This window comes from Halichoerus grypus, chromosome 8 (assembly GCF_964656455.1).
Source record: "Halichoerus grypus chromosome 8, mHalGry1.hap1.1, whole genome shotgun sequence".
Lineage (NCBI taxonomy): Eukaryota > Metazoa > Chordata > Mammalia > Carnivora > Phocidae > Halichoerus > Halichoerus grypus.
Window position 1 is genome coordinate 21,965,441 of NC_135719.1, and position 23,856 is coordinate 21,989,296.

The 23,856-nt window shown below is 39.5% G+C and overlaps 1 long non-coding RNA gene across 1 annotated transcript; it reads left to right on the forward strand.

The window, feature by feature from the left end:
* Window positions 1–1,641: 1,641 nt before the first annotated feature.
* LOC118525616 (uncharacterized) lies at window positions 1,642–23,224 on the forward strand. The gene is made up of 3 exons (XR_004912251.2): window positions 1,642–1,895; window positions 11,198–11,298; window positions 22,789–23,224. It is a non-coding gene; the product is annotated as an uncharacterized LOC118525616 (long non-coding RNA).
* The last annotated feature ends 632 nt before the right edge of the window (window positions 23,225–23,856 follow it).

A 23,856-nucleotide genomic window follows, 5' to 3' on the forward strand; every position in this document is an offset into this window, starting at 1 on the left:
ATGTAAACAAAACCCAGACCACAAAATTCAACTTTTCATGTTTTTCCCATTTTCTCTATCTCTCTCTCACACACACACACACACACAGACACACACACACAATTCACCAGACCAAAATATATACATATATATATTACTTTTCAGTGACTTGTTGATTAATTTTGACCCCTCCAAAAGAAAACCAGGATTGTTTTGTTTTGTTTTCTACATCTATGTATAAAGTTATAACTAATATTTTTTTAAGGATTTTATTTATTTATTTATGTATTTATTTGAGAAAGAGAGCCCAAGAGAGCACAAGCAGGGGGGAGCAGGAGAAGGAGAAGGAGACTCCCTGCTGAGCGGGAAGCCAGATGTGGGGCTCCATCTTGGGACCCTGAGATCATGACCTGAGCTGAAGGCACATGTTTATTCACCTGAGCCACCCAGGCACCTGAAGATATAACCAATATTATTGTCCATTTCCCCCCTTATTTTTAGCTAAATAAACTCAAGTGCTTATCTGGAAATTTTGGGTTTAAAATATATATATATATATATATATATATATATATATATCTCCAGGGGTTTTTTTGTTTTTTATTTTTATTTATTTATTTATTTATTTATTTATTTATTTGTAATGGCCAGATATCTGAGGCCCTCATAACATTTTTACTTGGTGAGCCAGCTTGGCCCCTCAGGTTTTTCTGTGGTTTGTTGTTGCTGTTTTATTCCCTTTCTATTTCACTTAGAGGCCCTGTGAGGTGGCATGGGATTGCGATTTCTTTTTTTTTTTTTTTAAGATTTTATTTATTTATTTGTCAGGGAGAGAGAGAGCACAAGCAGGGGGAGCGTCAGGTAGAGGGGAAGGCAGAGGGGCAGTCAGAGGGAGAAGCAGGCCCCTTGCTCAGCAAGGAGCCTGATGCGGGGCTGATCCCAGGACCCTGGGATCATGACCTGAGCCAAAGGCAGACGCTTAACCAACTGAGCCACCCAGGCGTCCTGGGATTGCGATTTCTGACCTCCCTGTCTGTATAATCCGTGCCTAGGTGTGCGCTCCATCAATGTGCTGCTGATACGTGACGGAATTTTTCATGTGTTGAATGAAAGTGAGAACTCTTACCTTGAAGGATAATTATGACAATTTCCCTGGAAGAATAAAATACCGCCAAGCGGCATACCTCCGGGAATAAATATACATCATACTTTCATGAAATTTGCACACAATACAGGTCAGGTGGTTAATGAAGCCATAAACTATCCTACGTGGGAACTACTAAACATTCCCTTATTCCGTCGGCCTTGGCAGTGTTAAGAGAGCCAAAGATGTTTACTGCCAGAAGCCACCCTTCTTGCCTGACGAGGTCGGTTCATAGCCAGCTCTTTGTAAATACACATATAACCTTTGCAAAGGTAATTTAAGGCCGCGCCTTAAAGAAGACAGTAAGTGCACGGGGAGGGAGAGAGAAAATAAAAAATCGCATGAATAAAGCCGAAGGCTGCGGGCTAAGGCGGTTGGTTATTAAGTCCCAAGCTGTTTTTCCTTCACTTTTCCTCACCACCGAAATAAAAACAATTATTGCTATGATGCTCTAAAATTAGAACACATTTGTCGTGTTTAAAGGCAGCCACAACTAAGCTGGAGCTCAGCAATAAAAGCAGAGGCAAAGCAAACAGTCGTGGCCCGGGCCTGCCCTCTGCAACGTGGCACCAGCCGGGGACGAGAGCATCAGGCCCAGAGACCGGGTTGAAGCCCGGAGGCCCTGGCCGAAGACATCGTCAAAGGGATTTAAGAAATCCCATTGGATGGTTTCCTAGGGCCGTGGAGCTCCGGATGGCATCACCAACACAGGCAGAACGCGACTAAACCGCCCTGTGTGGGGACTGGCTGCATGCGGCCCCATACCAGAAAGGTAAGCTTTATTATTCCATATGGCGAACCTTCCTGGAATGTACTGCTGTGTTCCAGAAAACCGGGCGCTGTTAAACAGGTTTACTCCCCGCCCTCAGCTACAGCTGCGCAGAGAGAGATTTGCCTAAGTGATCAATTATTAATGACCGAAAGCCTCTACATCCCTTTGGCTAAGAGGAAAAAAGTTAAAATTTGTGACTCTGGTTCGATTATCAAAGGGAATTGGCCAAATGAGGCTTTTATTCAGAAAGTGCGAGTGTGTCCGCCTCCCCCAGCCCAGATTTTCCTTAACTTATTTGGAGATCTCTGCCAAAAAAGGTTTGGCCGGTCCCCTTAATTACTGAGATAATTGCCTTAATTCTCTCCTCACTTTGCTAATGTAGCTCTAGCTTTGAATCTTATGCTTTATCCATTAGATCATTGTAATTGGAGAAAAAAAAAAAACTAGGTGATGACCCAACGAATCCCAGCCTAGCCTTTTTAACAATATTGTGAAGAGAGGAATAGATATAATATATATATATGGTATGAATATGTACAGTTATGTAAAATTTACATAAAATATATAATAATATATATCTTACATCTATATTCAGTCATATACGTGAAGTAAAAACAGCTTTGAGAGAGAGAAGTATTCTCACATTTGCAAGCATAAATTTTGAAATTGCTTAAAGAAGGAAATTTGTTTTCTGTTATGTAAATATTTGATTGCACTTACAAATAACCTAGTGTTCCACCATGAATCCTCTTTTTCCAAAAAAAAAAAAAAAAAAGAAAGAAAGAAAGAAAAGCTAAGACTGAGGGATGTGTGGGGTGTGAGAACAGAGGGCTCAGATTCAGCCTTCGCTGTTATGCACAGATCCTCGAGGGACTAGCCCTCCATGTCAATGAATGCTCTTTCCCTCTCCTGCCTTCCACCATCACAAGGTGAAGGGCGAGTTCCAGCCCGAGATGCAAGAGACAGGGCTGTCCTCTATTCCATCGGCCCACCAGCCTCCTCTTGTTTTCAGGATAAAGGCACAAACTGCTGGCTTTTCGTGTGGACCCTGTGGCAATTCTGAGAGAAAGAACCAGCTTTCGTTTTAATGCTATTGTAAAATGTCTAGAGATGCTTAGCTATAAGGCACTATAAAAGTTTAAGATATTATTGTTAAAAGGACAGAGCAAAGCTATTCGTGGTAAAGGTTCAGCCGAGTGCAGAGGCACAAGGGCTTGGAAAAAAAAAAAAAAAGTGAGGAGAATCCAGGAGGGTTTTGCTGTTGCTGTTCGTGTTGTTTTGATTTTCATTTTCAAGCCTTTATGTCAACAGTTTTATAGGAGATGGTTATTTGAGGTGCCACGGATAGGGCCTTCCCATCAGCTGGGCTTTGTTCAAGAAAGGTTGTAGTTCAGCTGAACCGAAGAGCATAAAAATATACATTTGGAACAATCAAAGAAACCACGATGAATTTATTAACCAGTCGGGAGAACATCTTGCTCCTAATTCTGGCCCTTAAGTCCTTCTAACTTTGCCTTACTCCATGGAAATGCTGTTTTGGGGATTACAGATTCTTCTTTTACCACTTTCTTTTCCCCCCAAATACCCACATCCATTTTTTCTGGACAAATACTTACTGCACATATTCAATCTGGAGGCACTGGACTGTCTTCTGAGGATAAAATACTCAGTAGAAGCGAGATGGTGCCTGCCCTCATGAAGTCCAAATCAAGCCAGCAAAACACACATCCATCACATCAGCACACAGAAAAATACAAAATTCTAACTAACACAGGTGCTGTGAAGAGAACAAGGGGCTATGAGCAACTAAAATCGGGCATATGATCCAACCAAGGAAAGATTTCTCAAGAAATAGTAAAAGTAATACTTACTGAAAACTCACTAAAAACTATTATTCAGAGCCGTTAAATGTAGTTTTTCGCTTCAGCCCTATGGGAGACACAGATTATCTATGATTATTCCCACTCTAGAGAAGAGAAAGTGGAGGGAGACAGAGGCTGTTGCGTCGAGATCTGAACTTGGAAAGAGCTAAGCCAAGATAGGCAAGGTTATGCTGTGCTACCAAGCATCCCCCAAAGGTAGAAGTGTCTTCCCTGAACAGGAACAGTCGGTGGCAGGTCCAGACCATTCCACGAGGGCAGCTGTCCTCCACCTGCTGGTTTGGCCTTCCAGGGTGCTTCCATCTATCTCAAAATCCCCATCTCAACACAGTGCTTCTTGTTTTGCTGCAGCAGGTGGAAATAAATAGAAAAAAGAAGGCTGGTTCTTAAGTCCTTTCACCGGAAAGCGAAGCACATCACTTCCCCCCCCACACACACACCCCCGTATTTCGTTGGCCAAAGCCAGTCACAGGCCATGGCTAACTTTGAGTGGTCAAGGAATGGAGGAGAAGCAGAAACATGAGCGAGCTCCAGCAACATTTCCCGCTGTAGGCCAAGTGCAGGAGGGAAGAACAATCTAGACGTGGGTGTCATCGGACGCAAAGACCTTGCATGTGGATGGAGCGTGGAAAGGATTGTAAAGCAGAGTGGAAGATTGGTTTGGAGTGGCAGGTAGGAGTTAGGCCATTCTGAGTTCATCCTACTGCATTTACCACACTTAGCAAGTATCCAATAAATATCCAAATGTGTCCGGTCTTATTCTGGTCACTTCATCCCATACAACCCTCGATCCTCACCAAGCCGTCTCTGATCACTTGGGATGTTTATTTTATACTTATTGAGAGGGCACTTTCAGACCTAAGGATACCAGTTTTTACCATCTGTTGTTCTTGTGTGTGTCTGTGTGTGTGTGTATATGCAAAATAAATGAGTTGAGGAATGCCAAGACTTCTTACATTCAGAGCCTGACGACTGAATCGTGTTTAACCCCAAGTCGTTGCTGTCAGTGTCTGAGTTTTCATTTCCAGCATTGTCCTCTATGCCATCAAGACAGACGGTGACATAATCTTTTAAGAAAATAACTAAAAGCCATTGGTGCTGAACGTCTAGGCCAGCTTTGCAATTATGAAGAGTTAGCCTACTCTTGACTCCCACTTCAGCATTGTTACCGAACATGCCTCATTTGTCACCTCCCTGAACCCTCTCCCTGTACCTATTTGGCTCCTAACGATTAGAAGAGGCTCGCTATAGTTTCTGGAATTTTCTTCTGAGTCCTTAACAACCATTTCGCTGGTTTTGATGCCGGAGTTTTTGGTGTTTACACATAGACAGACAGTGGCGATTACACCACACTGTCACCTGGACATCGGCAGTAATAAGACACCCTCTATTATAAAACACAGTCTGATTTCAAGAATATGAAAATGTGGGGAAAATCTCAGAATTGAATAAATATAGTAGTGATATTTACTGAGTCCTTACTTGGGTCAGATATTGAATCAATCAGTGCATATTAACTCATTTAAACTTTGTACCAAGCCCAGGTAGGTGTTATTTCTATCCCCAATTCATAGAGGGGAAAAAAGAATTTAACACCTTGTCCAAATCGTGGATCTTGGCGCAAAACTGTGATCTGCACCCTGATATTTCCAGCTTTCAAGCATTGCAATACATAGTTGAAGGGAGAAATTTTTACAAGCCATTTACTGGTGGCAAAGCAAAACTCAAGGCTACTGAGGGATTTTGTCTACTCTAATTGGAAAAAAACTGGGGATTTTCTTCAATGCTTTTTTTCACTTGGTCTACATAGATGCAATCCAAATCTGTGTTTATTTATAATTGTCGCCTACATTTCAGGTCTGGATTGGAAACATTCCCCAAAGGGAGAAATAAAGCTGGTAAAATATGGTTGATTTTTCTCAGTGGGAATTGTTGCAATGATGATACAGAATTAGAGAAGGAGAAATACCTTTCTCATTGCTGTCAAGAAGATGACCTTGGTCTAAATGCCAAGAGCACACTCCCCAGTAGTTGCTCTTCAGAAAGGGAGGATCATAGTGTGCCCAGGTGTGGATCTTCCGTGAATTTCTCCTGTTGCGGAATCACGTATATTTGACTCACCGGTGTCCAGCCTCTAGCAAGCCGTCCCTTTTCTGTACATCTATCCTCCTGTCTGGGTCAAGTATAAAGATAGTGAGGAGGTTAAGCAGATCCAAGACACACTTGTAAGAGTTTTGGACAGCTTCTGTTACTTCACAATTCCAGCCCGTGACTATGAAATGAATACGTACACCCTTCAGTTAATCTGTGTTTCTCTGATTAGATCCTGATGACAAGGTGATATTACCCAGTAAGAAAAACCTAGCTAACGGTGAAAAAAACAAAGCTTTCCTACTTCTATTTCAGACCCCACATGAACCTGATGAGTTCAATCTCAAACCCAAGCTGAGACTTGTAAGCTCAAATTCCATTTCTTTTCAGCCCAAATCTGACATCTTCTGCAGATAAAAATAAGGTTTTAAAGGCGGTTTTAAAGAACAGTCATTGGGTTTTTTTGGACACCAAAAATGTTTTATAAAAAAAAAGTTCAATGAGTTCAGTTTAAATGAATTAGAAACATATGGGTCAAATTTTCCTTAATATACACTTGGGCTTAAAAATTAAGGGAAAAGTACTAGAAAAAAAAAAAAAAAAACTCTCTCTAGTTGTGCTGAAATAAGAACACTTGGGAAGAAATTGCCGACATTTGACAAGTTTAAAGTATAGCCAATTTCACCCATCTCTTGGTGACAAAAACCTGGGGACCCTACTGTCATCATCAGGGAAAGGGTAGAGCATCACAATGGAGGATGTTGGAGAAATAAATACATTTTTTTCTCCCAGAACTTGAACTCTTGTGTGTACATGCAATTATTTCATTCTGGTGAAAAAAGATAGAGACGTACTCTAAAAACATTCTGACTTGGCTTCTTATGGTATATTAAAAGCATACTATAGAGGCACAGACTCAAAGTTTGGAGGTTTAACCCCAGGGAGAGAAAATTATGGTTCTCTCCATTTATCCATGAACCCTGCAGCTGGTAACAGTGCTCTCTGTTAGTAATTACACTGAACAGATGAGGGACTTTTTAATTTTTTTTTTTTATTTTGACCTGCAGTTAAACAAAATTTGCTTGTTTTATTTTTGGTTAAAAAATGATGAGGCAGCACCAACCCCAGTTTCACCCCAGAGCTGTTGATTTTCCCCCCTCCTTCGTAATTTGTTTCAGACTATGAGCGCAGAGTCCCATTTTAGTGGGAAACATTTGCTGCCAAGACCTTCAGGGGTTTTATCTGCAGTTTATTTTGTTAACTACAAGTTTTAGATTGTTGTGGAGTTTTTTCTTCTTTCCTTTCAAAATTCGCTACGGGAACGTTCATCTTCTGCTGTTAGGAAACACACGTAAAGTGAAAGAAAGAGAAGAATGGGTTGAAAGTAAGCCAAAAGTGTCACCAATGGGACTCAAACCCATGGTAGTTATAAAGAGGGATAATAAAATAATACAAATGAATTCACTGTCTTAAGGGTTTAGAGCATAGTCCACACTCCACTCCCACCCTTCCCCTTGTAATTCAAATTTAACACTAATAAACGAGAGGAACTAAAGATAATTGGCTAGAATCAAGCATTACATATCAGGCATTTCACTAGCTGACCCAGCTAAGCAACTGCAACTCAATGCATTTTAACTTATGCGTTCCAAACAAAAAACAATGGTTCACGAGGTGGAAAGAATGCTGTACAACACCCCATCACCCTGGCTGGTATTTATAAAGTTTTGGCAAAATTTCATAACAAATTTTAAAATAATGTGAAAGTGGCCTGTTTCCGGTTTCGGCCCTGCACCATGCCTCTCTCGAGGATGTTGTGGTTGGGGCAAGAGGCCAAGGATTTTGCCTGGCAACGGCAATAGAACAGACGGGCGCTAAGAATCCTCACGTTTGTACAGTGCTCTCTTATTTTATGTTTCAAGGGGAACTTTCATATATAGCCTTCCATTCCATCCTCATCCCAGGACTGGTAGACGAAGCTGCTTTGATTTTCTTGATGATGAAACCAAAATAAGAGAGGTGATGGACATACTTAATAAGGATGACTGTTGAAATTGAACCCCGCTTTTCAGTCCCTTACAACCAAAGAAGTTTTCATTGGGATTCAACTGTGGAGTAACAGAAAAGCAAATTACATCATTTAAAGGCCAATGTGAAAAATTCAGGCTCATGGCACCTTTTGTTGCTGTCGCTAAAATTCAAAGTCAGCTAGCCAACCTATAAAATGTAGCCAAATATATACCTTCCTTCATGACATGTATTTTATTGGTTAAAATGTGTGTTTTGCCCACGCGGTGAGCGGCAATGCATCTGAAGGAAACACCGCTCTACTGGAAAGAATAAAGGCTTGGCGGCAAGAAAAGCCTGGGTTCGTATCCGTTTCTACCACTGAACAGTTTTGTGACTTTGATCTTGTTATTTCACCTCGCTGAAACTTAGTGTCCTCTATAAAGCTGTTCATTTAATCTTAGACGATTCTGATGAGGATTAAATTAGATCACACATACAATACATCCATAGAACGTTAGTCCATTTGTCAAATGCTGTTCCGAATATTTTAACTCATTGGTGCTTCAGAACCTCATTCTCCAGCTTTGGCTTTCCAGGTGTAGTTCTGGCCTGTAGCTATATGTGTGGGTCTGTCTCATGACCAAATTAATTATGGTGTAATTTGCATGGAATAAAATGGCACGGCATGGGGTAATGCTGTGATGCAATTTGTTTTTTTTCCTATAGGAGACCTGCCCACGCATGGGTGGGTCATGGTAAGGATGCAGTGGAGGGGGAAAAAGATAAATATGTGGAACAAGTACTACTGAATTCTTTAAATATACTATTTCAGGGGCGCCTGGGTAGCTCAGTCAGTTGGGCGTCCAACTCTTGATTTTGGCTCAGGTCGTGATCTCAGGGTCCTGGGATCAAGCCCCGTATCAGGCTCATGCTCAGCGGGGAGTCTGCTTAAGATTCTTTCTCGCCCTCTCACCTTGCCCCTTCTCCCTAAAATAAATAAATAAATAAATAAATAAAAAATATATATATATATATATATATACACTATTTCATTTAATTCTTTCAACACCCTAGAATGGAGAATTAAGCAATTATATAATTACACAGCAAATAGATCAACTATTTATATAGCCAAACTCAGTAATTAGGACTGAAAACATTATTAACTGAGTTTGTAAATGAATCCTTCAGGTATTTATCTTAATTCCCGGCTTCTTTTTCTTCAATGTAAATTATCAGCCTAGGATAATTTATTCGGTTACCTTAATCGGCATTACAGCCCAACCAGATAATTCAGATCTAAATTATTCACATTATCTTTCAAATTATCCCAACATTCAAAGGATAGTCCCACTTCTCCTTGTCTTTTTGCGTGGGGTTTTATCTGCAGCAGGATAACCCGCCTACAGTAAAAGTGGGAGCGTATGCTCTGCCTGGCCTGTCCCATCCTGGGGTTGGAGGCAAAACAAAGTTTTCTAGTTTTAAAAACTAGATCAGTGGCCTTGGCGAGTGATATGCAACATCAGATATTTCGGGGCTTTGAACCAAAGGACTTTCTGTAGGTTTAGATGTAGGATTATTTCCGGATCCTAAAAATCTGAAAACTTCAGTGAACTGTGTTTTGTAGTTATCCTGAAAAGTGGGGGGAGATGTGTGCACATATAAGGATGACAGGGCATCCACCTAAAATATAAGCAGAATCTTCTATTTTGGATGACTTTGCAAAGTTGAGGTTTCTTTTAAAGCTAAATGTCATAATACAATTATAGAAGAGAAAAAACAAAGTAGATCTAAAGCTATAAAAATTTAAATAATTCTCTATAGACTCATCATCATTGTGTGATATTCCCCCACCAAGTTCTTTAATTATCTGTTTAGATATTTTTTCATTCTTTTTTTTTTTAAAGATGTTATTTATTTGACAGAGAGAGACACAACGAGAGAGGGAACACAAGCAGGGGGAGTGGGAGAGGGAGAAGCAGGCCTCCCGCGGAGCAAGGAGGGGCTCGATCCCAGGACCCTGGGATCATGACCTGAGCCGAAGGCAGATGCTTAATGACTGAGCCACCCAGGCACCCCTATTTTTTTCAATCTTGATATATACTGCATTTAATATAAAAGTAATACGTACGTAGATATTAATAACCCCTCAACTGAAAAACATGTGGCATTCATAAATACAATGGGGATTTCACTTATATGGTATCCTTCAAGAATTCAGTAGAGCTCTAATCAAAGCTGCGAAGACACAACAACAAACACGTCTTATGTAAAATAAAAGTGTGACTTCCTACGATCAATCTCAGAAAGCACTATTCAGTTTCAGAATCATAGCCATTTTGGGACTTTGGACAACTCTTTGCCATTCCACAGTTGTGGTTATGAGTCTTTCCAGGTCAGCTCTAGATTCAAATGAAGGTCCCTGTGTACCATTTGGCTTCAGTATCCTCCTAACTTTAAAAGGTGATTTCTTCAAGAAGCACATAAACATAAGAGGTTCCCCAAAATATACCAGGTACATGACACAAAGTGGTAGAAACTGGGCCAAGAATTTAACATAGAATTTTTACGTTCTTTCCTCTTCCCCTAACTGTATTTTTCTTACAACACTAAACCACTGAAGGTTGAGGATATAGGAATTCCAGAGCTACCCATTTTAAGTTGTTGTAAATTGGATCAGTTCAGCCAAATTTTCTTACATTTGAGAACAGATGGTATGATATTTTATCATAAAATGACTTTTCCTTTGCTTTATGATAAAAAAAAATCCAACCCCAAATGACGGTATATTTTTCACAGACCTGTGGCCTGTTATAATCTGAGCTTATTTCAGCTTCCTGACCTAATTTGTGGTTGAGGATGGCTTCTTTTGTGTCTGCAGATGTACAAAATGAAAAAGTTCTTTTACAAATGGAAATACCTTCTTCTGCTTACACAACATATGTGTGTTTAAGAAGAGGGGAAAATAGTTTACCCACATTTGTAAGCAAGGTTCCAATTGTCCAGATAATGGACTCGCTACTTTACTTGTTGGCACATGGTTCTTTCATTTCAAAATTAATTATGGGACATACTCAAATGTGTACACTCTGCCTGTGTGTACACAAAATGGACATTTGAAGAAATCACTTGACTATTTCAGGCAGAAAAATACTTTATTTAAAACGTATAATTGATTAAGGGAAAGTGGGGAATTTTGTTTGAATTATTAAGAGAAACGTGTGCTGTTAATTTCATTTTTGTGTGAATAGACTCATCGTTTAAATAATTCATGTTTCCTTTTGACCAAGTTTTCTTCCTTTGCTCATATGTACTTTACAGATGATTATAGAACCTGAACCTACAACATGTTACCATGAAAAATGAAGGTGCATTCAATGAATTTCATAATATCCTGATATTTTTATTCTTCCCTCTCCACGGTATGTTCTTTCTGAGCCTCTATCATATTCTGTGCCACCAAACTGAGGGCATTTAAAGAAATTCAGGATTTGGTGGTTGGCTGTGTGTGTGGGTGCATGTTTCTTGTTTTCCACCTGAGAAATGGAGAATTTAGTGTTTCTTTCTTTTTTTACATCGAGTTTCCTTAGAAGGGACCGGAAGCTGTTACCATGTGAAAGTTTGAACTTAGGGCTGGGAAAATGAAGCCAAATACAGATATCCACCTAGCATGAATTCCTTTACAACTCCTGCTAATTGGCAATTTTAGGTGGTCTTGGTAGAGAGACTAATAATTGAATGAGAAAGAAGTCACAATTCCCAAAGTGGACCCGTCAGTCCCTGAGCAGTGTCATCGTAACAAGAATGCACTGGGTTGTTCAGCTAATTTCCTCTGAATACCTACTGCTGAGGCAAAGGGGATTCAGGCTTTGCTCTTGGGGCGTTGTCTGTCACCAGCACCAAATTCAGTCCCAAGAAACCGAAGGAAACTATGTCAGGCCCATCTTGAAGCATCTTTCTGATTCACAGCCGATTCACAATGTTCCATGAAGGGTTTGCAATAAAGAGTAATATGTTGGGGAAATTAAATCATGAATTGGAGCTGTTAATTACACACACATTGGTTTAAAGCTGAAACAAATGCTTCTATCTGCCCTTTGTTGCACATTTTGCACGCCTGCCTCTTCCTCTGCTGCTGGTGCTCGGTCTGTTTCTCTCTGATCCACCGCCCCTAACACCTCCACTACCCAATTCCAAGCTCTAACACAAATGCAAAATGTAAATTGCGGCCTAGATTGTTACTGCCAGAGTGTGGAGAGAGACTCCAGGTTCTGTAATAGCCTAGATGTTCTGGGGATCAACTTCTGCGTCCTTGTATGTTGACAAACTCTTCTCTTTTCCATCACTTTCCTCTTCGGGTTCTTATCCACTTTTGTTCTTTGGCCAGTCGTGTACATTTCCCATGCTAATTTGCATGCGTTTTCCTTGGCATGGAAGACGACACCTCTACCTACGTGCCAGACCTCCAAGCCAACTTCCTTTGCTTCGAAATTTCCTTCTCCCTTTTCTTCCCATTATACAGCAAGAAGGATAATTTAGCCAACATTCCCCCCCCACCCCCCAGCAATGATCATCCTCTCTGACTGTGTCATCCCCAAATTGTTAAAGTAGGATTGACTGTAATTACGTACTAAAAGCACATCCCTCCCTGCCTTGGGAGAGCTTTCTATCAAAGAAGTGGTTGAGTTCTTCTGAACTCAAAAAAGACAGGAGCATGTGCCAAGGCACAGCTGGGTGGGCCCAGTGTGTGCGGAGGGTGAGGAGGAGGTTGCCGTGGTGAACGACTGTGCAGGATAAGGAGTGGCAGGAGACGGGCTAATTACGATGGTTCTTAGGCACTAAGAATTTGGCTTTCATCCAGTAAGCAGCAGGAAGGAATCAATGGACATTTTTGTCAAGAGATGTTACCTGCTCGTTTTTTTAGAAGGAAAAAATAAAAACAAGTTCTGGGGGAAGAGAGGAAAGCGGTTGCACACACCAGAACAAGAGATGATGTGACCTAGTTTAAGGCAGTGGGAGTGTGTGAATGGAAAGGAGGAGCCTGATTTCGGTAACATTTCTGAGGCAAAGGGATGGTGGTACTTAGCATTCTATTGATATGATGGACCATAGAGAAGGGTTTAAAGGGGATGGGTAATGACTTCCGTAACCAAAAGAGCACAGGAAGAAGAACAGATGTTGCCAAACAGCATCCAAATTTTATTTTAGTTGCAATGAATCTGAAATACTTAAGGATCCTCCAAGACAAGATGCCTGTGATAGTTGAAAACATAGCCTGGTTTGACATAGTGGAGTCAGGGCTGAAGAAAGACGTTTGGTGACAATCAAGAGTCATGGGGGTGGGGGGCTCCTGGGTGGCTCAGTCGGTTAAGCGTCTGACTCTCAGAGTCCTGGGATGGATCCCGCATCGGGCTCCCTACTCAGCGGGGAGTCTGCTTCTCCCTCTCCCTCTGCCTCTCCCCCACACTCATGCTCTCTCTCTGACTCTCAAATAAATAAATAAAATCTTTAAAAAAAAGAGAGAGAGAGAGACAGAGTTCTTGGAATCACCTACAAAGACAGTGCAAGATGAACGGAACTGGAAACAGAACCATCAATAAGCCACCAGCATTTAAGGAGCTGGGGTGGGGAGAAGGGACACCCTTGATTGAATCAGAGAAGAGACTAATTAAAGAGAAAATCGGGGCAAGATTGTTGCTATAACATCCAAAGAGTGAACTCACCAGCTGAGGGATGGGAGTGCAGGCTGCAAATGAGTGTGCGGATTCCACAGCTAAACAACAACGAGAGCATCACCTCTTCTAACAGTTTTTTCCTCTCTGAAAGCTATTACAGCTCCAACAGCCCCAAACAGGCTTTGGGAGTCAGTATTTAAAAGTTCCCATTTTAACTGGGATAGTTGCCGCTTTGTAAATAAGCAAAATAAAATGGGGATTTTCCAGCTCATACGTGTTATTCGGTCCTTGAGAACGTGCTCAGCAATGAATTGAAGGAAAAGTGTTCTCAGCTTAAATAAGAAATATAATAATATTGGTTTTGTGTTTCATTTAACAAACATTAACCTGATCGACGTTGTTGGGATTTTTTTTCTTCCTGATGTGTATTTCTTCTTTTATTTATTTGTTCTTAGCTTGGGAATTCTGGTGACTGTTTACTGTGACTGATGAACATGAAATCAGAAAATCATTACTTAGGCCGGTACTGAGAAATCCGATGTTATATCTATGGTAGATAGTTCTGTTCTGAAACTAATGCTTTATTTATTTAGCTGTTCATTTTAAGAACATGAAAAGCATGTTTTAAAAACCCCAAAATTAGCCTTGGGAACAGATGAATAAATATGAAAACAATTTATCCCTTTAACAGCCTCATAAAATATGTTTTCATTATGCTAACTGACCCTGATAAATTCAATAGCCATCAGTTAAGTATATCCATCATCCTTGAGAAGTATATCCAAATGTTTGCTCATTTTCTGATCCTCAATGAGCCTTGGTCACAGGATGATTATTAATTGTGACATCTCACATGTAATACTTTTTGGCTTTCATTTTTAGAAAGAACAGTAAGGTAGATCTTTCCCCTTCAAAAAGGGAAAGAGTTTTGAAACCTTACTTCCAGCCATTTTCCAAGATTTGACTTAAGCTCCTTTGGTTTCTCTTGCTGAGTTTCTTAAGATTCTTTCAACAGCCACTTTAAATACTTTTTGCTGTTCGGAGTTAATGTATCAATTTTGTTACCTAAGGAGGAAGCTCCAGGCATGGGCTTACCTCTCATGTTGCAGGGGTTACAGCTGTGACTTGGGGCTGTCACTGTGAAGACAACCACCTCTTTCTGAGGATACCCAAGGGATAGCATAGGACATGGGATTTCTTTCTTTCTTTCGTTCTTTCTTTCTTTCTTTCGTTCGTTCGTTCTTTCTTTCTTTCTTTCTTTCTTTCGTTCTTTTTCTTTCTTTCTTTCTTTCTTTCTTTCTTTCTTTCTTTCTTTCTTTCTTTCTTTCTTTCTTCTTTCTTTCTTTCTTCTTTCTTTTTTTTCTCCTCAACTCTGCATTTCAGGAGGACTAATACGTAGGGTAAATGAGGGCAAAGAGGAAACTTTTTTGTTGCTTGAGAACCCTCAGATTGAAGTAAGTGCATCAATCAGGACCCTAAGAAGTGGATAATCTCATGGCCGGAGCTAGGCAGCCACCCTCAGTCAGTCAAGCTGGCAGACTTGGGGCACATCATGGACAACATTCCCCAGTTAGCAGGTATTTACGAATACCTAAACATGCCTGATAGGCAGGCATCCCAAGAGAGCCTTTCCAGCCATTTCTGGCTCTTCATTTTATAGCCTGTCACATGGTTTTCTCTTCCTCCCCTCCCCCATGGGGCATTGCTGCTCCAATCCCTAAAACCAGGAACACGTGCTCGTGTTTGCACATCTGGCCTGGGCAAGCCTGGCTCCAATTTAAAAACCTACATGTTGGTCCAATTCCATTATTGGACAAGGAAATTCTGTTAACTGGCGGGCTCATTTGCATGTCATTACCCAGAATGCCTACCCAGCTCACAGATGTTTCCCAGACGTGGGTTGGGAAGAGAGTGGGGGGGAAAGGTGATGGTTTGGAAACAAACAGAGAGATTTGTGTATATATTACTCAAAATTCTTTTCCCTCTGTTTTGTATCAAGAAACAAAATGTAATACAAAGTTATGAATTTTTACCTAGCTTTGAGAGAAAGTTTTCACCTTATTTTCAAGAAATTTAAACAAATGGAACCCAGAAAAACTAACCACCAGGTAATGGTCTCTTAACTGATACAAATAAAAGAAGAGAGGATAACAGATTTCCATACTGTATTTTCAATATTTGCCATAGAATTCTCTTTTCCTTGGGCATAAAAACACTTTTTCTTTTCTTTCCCTTACTTTCTTTCCCTTTCTTTCTTTCTTTCTCTTTCTTTCTTTCTTTCTTTCTTTCTTTCTTTCTTTCTTTCTTTCTTCTTTCTTTCTTTCTTTCTTTCTTTCTTTCTTTCTTTCTTTTTTCTTTCTCCCTTTCTTTCTTTCTCCCTTTCTCCCTTTCTTTCTTTCTTTCTTTCTTTCTTTCTTTCTTTCTTTCTTTCTTCTTTCTTTTTTTTAGTGATGCTAAAGTGTGGAGGATCTCAGTGGGACTAAATTTTTATAAAAGCGACAGTCTGCTTGGAAGGTTTTTAATTGGATAAGTGGCAGTCACACCATTCTTGTCTTCAAAACTGAGCTCATTTTTAGTCACAATGTAAACTTCTCTGTTGTTTTCTGAAAAATATCTAAAGGAGTCTGGGCAACAGCTGCGAAACTGGGGTCTCTGCACACACAAAAATGACTACTTAGAATGCCCGGAGTTAAAGGTTTCAGGGTTGCTTTTTTTTTTGCTTACATTTTACAAAAGGAAGGAATGCTTCATTCACAACAGAGGGCCCCCCCCAAAAAATGAGAGAGAGAGAGAGAGAAATGAAATGAAATAAAATATAAAAGAAAGATAAATAAAATAAAATAAAATAAAATAAAATAAAATAAAATAAAAACTATAATTGCTTTGGGGGGGGGGCTGAAGTTAAAACGCAGGTGTTTTGAGGGGAACATAAACATTTTTTCCTAAATGAGGCGTTGAGGGCTGGGAGAAGGGCAGTAAAATTAGTGGAATTACTGCCTGATTTTAACCAGATGATTGCTGCAGTTGGACACCAGCGAGTTTTCATTAGGGACTCTAATTTACAAGCCATTCAACACATTCCAGTGGAACACAGCTACTCCCCCAGGTCCTAAAGAATGCCGGCTCTCCCACTTTATGGCAGAGTGCCGAACTGCAAGGCTTTTAAAGGCCAACAGGACGACAGAATGGAGCACAAGCTCTGGGAACTGGTGATGATCACATCGTCTCCCTGAAGGAGATGGTCCCAGGGAACCGACTTCTGATGCACACGCAACTCACACACTGATCACAAACATATGGTCACTAGGTGCGCGCGCAGACTCAATGGAGACACTGTACGTTTGCACGTACCAGTATTGATTCTCTTCTGATTTGTACCTGTAAGATGATGTCTAGCCTCGTTTCCTTCAACACGTAGGATTTCTGGGCATGCAGTTGCATTTGATAAATCACCTTCTAATGTCCCACGGTATTTGTATTCCTCCTTGGAGTCAGGAGTTCTGTGGTCTACACCTCATGCGTTGCACCTGGACAGCTCACGTGTTTTTATTGTGACATGTCGGCACGCGATGTTGGAAAGCAATGTGGCAAGGTCAGGAGTTCAAACCCTGCTCAGAGTCCCAAACCTGCTCTAACCCCACCAGGGTCAACAAGATGAGAAATGGGACCAAATCAGCCCAAGTCAAACTCACCTCCTAAAGACGAGCCCGCAGTGCATCTCAATAGAGCCTCAAGGGTATTATTAAACAACCCAGAAACAGACCAGGCAGGCCTAGAGCGGTTTAGATCTTGAACACTCTGGAATTGAGGTTGGGCATCGTTAAAGCATTAGAAGTGAAGTCTGCACCAAATGAACACGTGAACTGGAAGAGATGGCCGCGATCAGGCACCTGAATCCTTCCAGAGTCACAACATCTCTACAACTATAGAAAGTAGCCTAAATTTGGTGGGTTGTAATCTAATTGCTGAGCACTGGTTAGACTTGGCCATAACATCAGCAAAAGTTGATAGAGTCCATTTATCAAGTCGTATTGTCTATGTTGTCCCTGAAAAACACCAGCCCTTTGCTGTCCTTTAGGTATCCAAATGTTTCGTGATCATCTGGACTTTACCATTCCCTTTTATCTATTTTTTTGCCCCGGCTGGTAGAGGGTGATAGAGACTGTGATATACAGAATCTTAGCACTTGTGTTTGTTTATTTTAGCAGCATGGGATTCTATACTGTGGTTGAAACTTAATTAAAGGTTATTCTGCACACCCAACAAGTACTTCTTTGCTATTTGGCCAAAAAACATAATAAACAAGCAGTTGAGAGCCTCAGCTGGGGTGACCAAACCTCACAGCCTCATTTTTTAAAACCTCTATGTAGAGAGCCACTACTAGAAGAAATAAATATTTAACACATATGTAGATAGACCATTGAAGGCACAGGATTACTTTTTGTAATTCAGGACTGAGAATGATTTGTTTCATTTCGTTTTATGTTGTATTGTGGTGAGAGAGAAGATTAAAGGTTCTTCATTTTTTGGTTTCTCCAATTCTATACTGAAACCAAATAATTTATCTTCTGATCATATAAAACTAATGAATCATCACCTTTCATAAATTCATGAAAATCTCATTTCTAACTCATGGTTAAAGACTCAGACTATTGTGATTTTTATATTTGCCCATAAAATTGTTTGTGATTTTTAATGAAAAAAAAATCCTAGAAAGAGATTTGGGGAGTTATCATATTTACCACAGATAACATGAAGAATACCATTGCCTTGATCAGAAAATTATCAGATGTCCATTTTACTTAATACTAATTAAAGGGTCTGGCCGGTGGAAGTTCTTTTCAAGCACCAAGAAAAGTCCCAGAATATCCTGTGGAATGTTTTTTGATTATTCATATTTCTGGAAACATTTTTAAAATACTTGCCAAGACTTCATCTGTGTTGAACTTGGTGCCTCTGTGAGATTTCATTTAGCCGAAATATAAATCCAAGCTGTTCATTACAAAAATGAAAAACAACACCAAAAGCTTGGTAATAATTATCATTTTCTTTGTCATTTCAACAACTGTACTGTGAATTAAGTAACGTAGCTGTTAAGAATTCTGTATTTTTACATTTTAACATAGCTATATCAAAAACTGTCCAACTTAATTTTCTGTGAGTAAGGATATGTGGGAGAGTAGGAGGTAGGAGTCAGGAAGGTGACTGAACCTTCAAAATTAAAAAATAATATTTTTTATGTTCCATTTTAAAGGACCTCTATATAGAATTTGTTAACTTTTTTAAAAAGACAAATGAAGAAGATAAAAAAAAAAAAAAAAAAAAAAAAACTTGTAACCACCCCATCCAGAGAACTGCCATTTTGGTATATATTTTTCTGGATTTTAAAACTATTGCCTTTATGGATGATATGCTTCTTGGTAACAGTGTTTGCTCCTTTTAATTTAATGGTGTATCAAAAGTACTTTACCTTATCGTGAAAGATTCTTCTGAACTAGGATTTCTAATAACCAAAAGCTATTCCCTCTATGCATGAAATCCATCATACTGTGTTGAACTTTGTGGGTTTTTTTTTTCTTTTTTGGATTTTCACTATTATAAATAACACCACGTAATGGGAAAATACATTAGAACAGATATTTTACATGTAATCTTTATTTATACTTCTAATTATCTCCTCAGGATAAGCATAAAAATTTGAACTTTTAGGTAAAGTACATGCACTTGCTTAAGGCTTTTGAATCCTTTTGACAAATTGTCCTTCAGAAACGTGGTACTCCACCAATTTTCACGCTCATCAGCAATGTCTGGGAAAGCATTTTGGTCCACGTAGGGCTTTTTAAAAATCTGTATGTTCAGTCAGAAAGCAGCAAAAGCTTTAGAAATATCTTCTCCACAGAATAGGCTGTCAATTATATTTGATCAATCGTTACTTATCGTGTGCTTACTCTTGGGTCGAGTTGTCCATTTATGTTGTCCATTTACTTCATGTACATCACTGAATGTGATGCAGACAAGAACCCCATGTCATATACCCGGTCCTCATCCCCAGGCTCTAAGATGTGAGAGGGTAAACCGCCTGCTTCATGTCACGCGTATACGACGTATCAAAGCCTGACCTTGAACCATGATCTGTTTTACTTCAAACTCCACGCTCTTAACCAGTACTAAACTGCCTGCTTCTGTCTTGTTCTGATAACTACCGATGAACCAAGGACCGAGGATTATGCTTGACCACACTCTCTGGCTCATAACCAGGACAAAGATGCTCTTTCTAGAATGAATGTTGAAAGGCTAATCTACTCAATGTGTAGATTCATGTTTTCACACCTTCTACATTTTTGCTTCAGTCAGGGCACAGGCCATGTCTGGGTTCTGTTCACGCTTACAAGGGCCTGCTGAGCACACAGGACCACGGGGGAAACAAACACACCGAAGAAGTTTCTGCCAACAACACTTTCTGAGCTGCTGGAAGAAAAATATAACACCAAGGCAAAGAAATATTTTGCCTGAACTCAAAAATGGAACTTCCCTTTCCTCTCCTGTTTTGAAACTCATTCGCCCTGTGGCAGTGGGTATTCAAACTTTACCCAAATGTATGTGCAGCTAGATAGAATATGTGATTATTGGGATTTGATTTTCAGATAAACCACAAACCTGGATGAGCTCATGTTATTTCAGATGCATTATCTCCTAAATCTTCAGGAAGAGGCTCGTTCAGTGGCAAGGAGCATGGAAGGACCTTCCCTGAAAGAGCGTAACAACCATATCTAATCCCCACTCCGCCTGCAAAGGAAAAAGCTCACCTCCCTCCCATGTCAGGGCAAGAATCAGAATTCGTCTCAAATTCTTGAAACACTGCAAAGTAAAGACGGGTAGGAACCCTAAGTATGATTCATCCTTGAGTTAGTAAAAATGGAATCTATTTTTCCAGAAGGAAAATGATAAACAATTTTAAATTCCAAAGGCACGGGAATGTTTTCAGCTTAATAACCCAAAAGAGTCTGGCTTCTGACAAGAGCTTGGGGAATGTACATATAATCATTAAACCTAATTAATTTAATCATCTGAGTAACTGGGTATTTAAGAAAATAGACTAAGTAATCAATTGCAAAAGCCATTTGCCATTTAGGAGAGGATGTAATATATGGGCAAATAGTTTTCAAACAGCAAAGATTCTGTAGTTTACTTTATGAATATTTCTTAGCATTGCTTCATTTGAGACTTTGCATCTAGAAAGTAAAAAGAGTGTTCATTCAACAAGAACTTCCTTCAACAAGACCTTATTGAAAGGCAGCCTTTTGTGTTCATGTTCCTGCACTCAAGGTTCCCGTAACTGTGCGGACTGTAACATTATTGAAGATGTTTTAGGGAAAACAAGTAACTTTTCATAAATGTCCTAAGTTACTCAAATGTAAGATGAATAGCCAACAAATCTCTTCAGGGAGAGCATTGTCCAGTGGATGGATCTTGATTCCCAGGACATCACTGAGTCTCATAGTTTTCTCAGTTTTGGTTCCCTCAGGGTGGGACTAGCTAATCTCCAAGCTCCCTTCGAGTTTTTATCAAATGTGATTTTAAGTATTAACTGAGCAATCACATTGTGGCAAGGTGCTAACCTGAATATAGCTCAGATCTTTCCTGATTTGAGAAGCAAAGCAAAATGGAATGATGAAGTACGAATGTTAATGGAAATTTTTTAAAGATTACCCAAGCAGATGGCCGCGGTCATTCTTAGAGCAGTACAGTCTCCCTAAGGCTTCTAGAAGCAAGCTGCCTTCTCCCAAACTTTTCCAATTTTGATGATTTGTATAACCTGATAAAATCTTTCTGCTGTTATTTCTTTTTTCCACTTGCGGACCATTTCTCAGTGGGTGTACTCATTTTATTTTGCTAACTTACTCTTCACAACTTTGTTTTTAAAGTGTCATATAAACTACCTTTTGGGTGTATGGGGATGTGTATTCAGCACATTGCTGAGCTCAGCTTGATTGGATTTGATCGTGGCCTAAATGGCCCATTCATTTAAATCAACAATGCTTTATTGAACTCTACCATGACATCCCTGCAGTCCACACATCAGACAGCCCATTAGAGTTATTATCCTTCCCAGGGCATAAAATAGATCAGTATTAGTTAAGTTAGTGACTTCCAGTCTATACTAGCTCGTTGCAATCTAAGCCTTCCATCTGATTTTTAGAGTCCTATCCAAGTACTTTTCCTATTCCCACTTTTTATTCACTTCCCATTGTTATGTTCCTCTCAATTTCTTTTGCATCCAATCTCTCTTGCTCTTGTTTTCAATTTCTCTTTTAGTTTTTTTTTTTTAACCAAAGGATTTTTAAACAAAGGATTTTTTTTTTTACTCCGCCATCATGCATGTGTAATAATACATTGCATTTGTCATATTATTCTGTTACCTAGAATCCTCAACTTTAAATCAAGATGCAAATACCTGAACCTGGGGTTTGAGGCTCTTTATAATCTAAGATAACTCAAATTTCCAATGGTATTTCAACATAATTTCTTCCACTTTAGCCATAGAGGCTCCTCCTTTACTCCTGACTATTTTGTATAAAGCCCTCTACCCCCAGAGCTTCATTCATAATAGTCCCCTCATCCAACTTGTCATCTCTTCTCTATATAATTCCTTTATCCTTGCCAAGCTTCCAAACTCAAGTTGCAAAGCTGATCACCTAAGTCCAGGAGGGAATAACCTGTCCTCTGTGTTCTTACGAAATTTTTTGCTTTGCTTGTGAGATACTAAGTCATCCACTTTTTGCATTTTCATCTTGTTATATGGTTTCTTATTCCAGTCAACAGAGTATATCTTTCCCAAGATCATCCATTGGCAAAGCCACTATTCAAATATTCATCAGGCCGGTTGCAAGGCCCATGCTCTTTACAGTTATCATGAAGAGAAAATACGAAAGAAGAATCATGAGAATTTGAAGACTAATTTTAAGGGGATAGAAAGAGAGAAAAGAACATCATTAACAGAAATAAAAGAGACTTTTTATTAGTCTTTGGGTTAAGCTCATCCTTAGGACTGGCGTGTATAAGAGTGGAACCCTCAAGCAGACAGACCCACTGGGAATTTGAAAATTCGTGATCAGAATTCAATAATGATAACAGGCCCAGATATATAAATTATGAAGTCATAATAATAAAAATCATGAGATTTTAACTTTTGTAATTGGTCCTAGAAAGTAACCTTCCAACTCCTGTATTTCCTAGATGATGTATCTATATGGAAGCCAAATGTGAGAGGATGATATAGTCATTGAGAAAGAAGGAAGAGCAAAGGATTATGCTTCTTAAGAAAATCCATAATTTGGGACATACAGAAGAAAAAAGAATCAGGGGAAGGAAAAAAGAAATGGAAAACCAAGACAGCTTGGAATCATGGCAACTGTAACCTTTGTTGATATTAATATGGATTCTGTCAACTGACCCTATTTCCAAATCCCAAGGATCTGGTGTCTACAGATCAAGATAATCACCACTAGATGGCACTATAAGTTTCAGAGCCCTCATGCAAATGGTATCTTTTGACTATGACTACTGGGAGTCCTCTGCAGATCTTTTAAAAGCCAAGAGTGCTTTTGTAAATAAAATTAATTTATTGAACTATTTCCCCAAGTGTTGAAGACATTTATAGACTATAAAGCTACTAAGGATATTAGAGTATTAATTTAACAATAAATAAAATGGAAGTCTATTCCAAATTTAACAGTTTTGTGCTATTTTCAATATTTCACTAACTTTTCAGGAACATTCTTACATACTTTCAGCCATGACAGTCTTTTAGCTTCTTTACCCGGAATCAAAAGCGTCTCGGAATATGCACACTTTTGTCCCACCTCTAATAGCTTTCCCAACAGTTGACCCTAGAGCTTTTTTGGTGTTTGGAAATCTGGAAATACATTTTTGTGATCCTTGACAATCTCTCCTAAAAATCACCAGCACCAGTTGCTTCCTCCAGACACTAGGTTGTTAACTGGATGCTCATTCAAATACCTTAGTATCTGAGACAGTTCTGCAGGGCCAGTGGCAAAGAACATAATGCAGCAACAACTCTAGTTGTCTACTTGGTATCCATTTCCCTCTTTCTTCTTACTAAAAGAACCCTGAATTTGTTTCTGATAGTCACAATCCCAGTAAAGAAACTACATTTATTCGTCTTCCTTACATGTAGAGATAGCCAGGGGATAAAGTTCTTGGCCATAAAATATCAAAATAAATTGTTGAGTAGGGCTTTGTGGTAGGGGCCAACTCAACAGACAAGTACCTCTCTAAGACCTC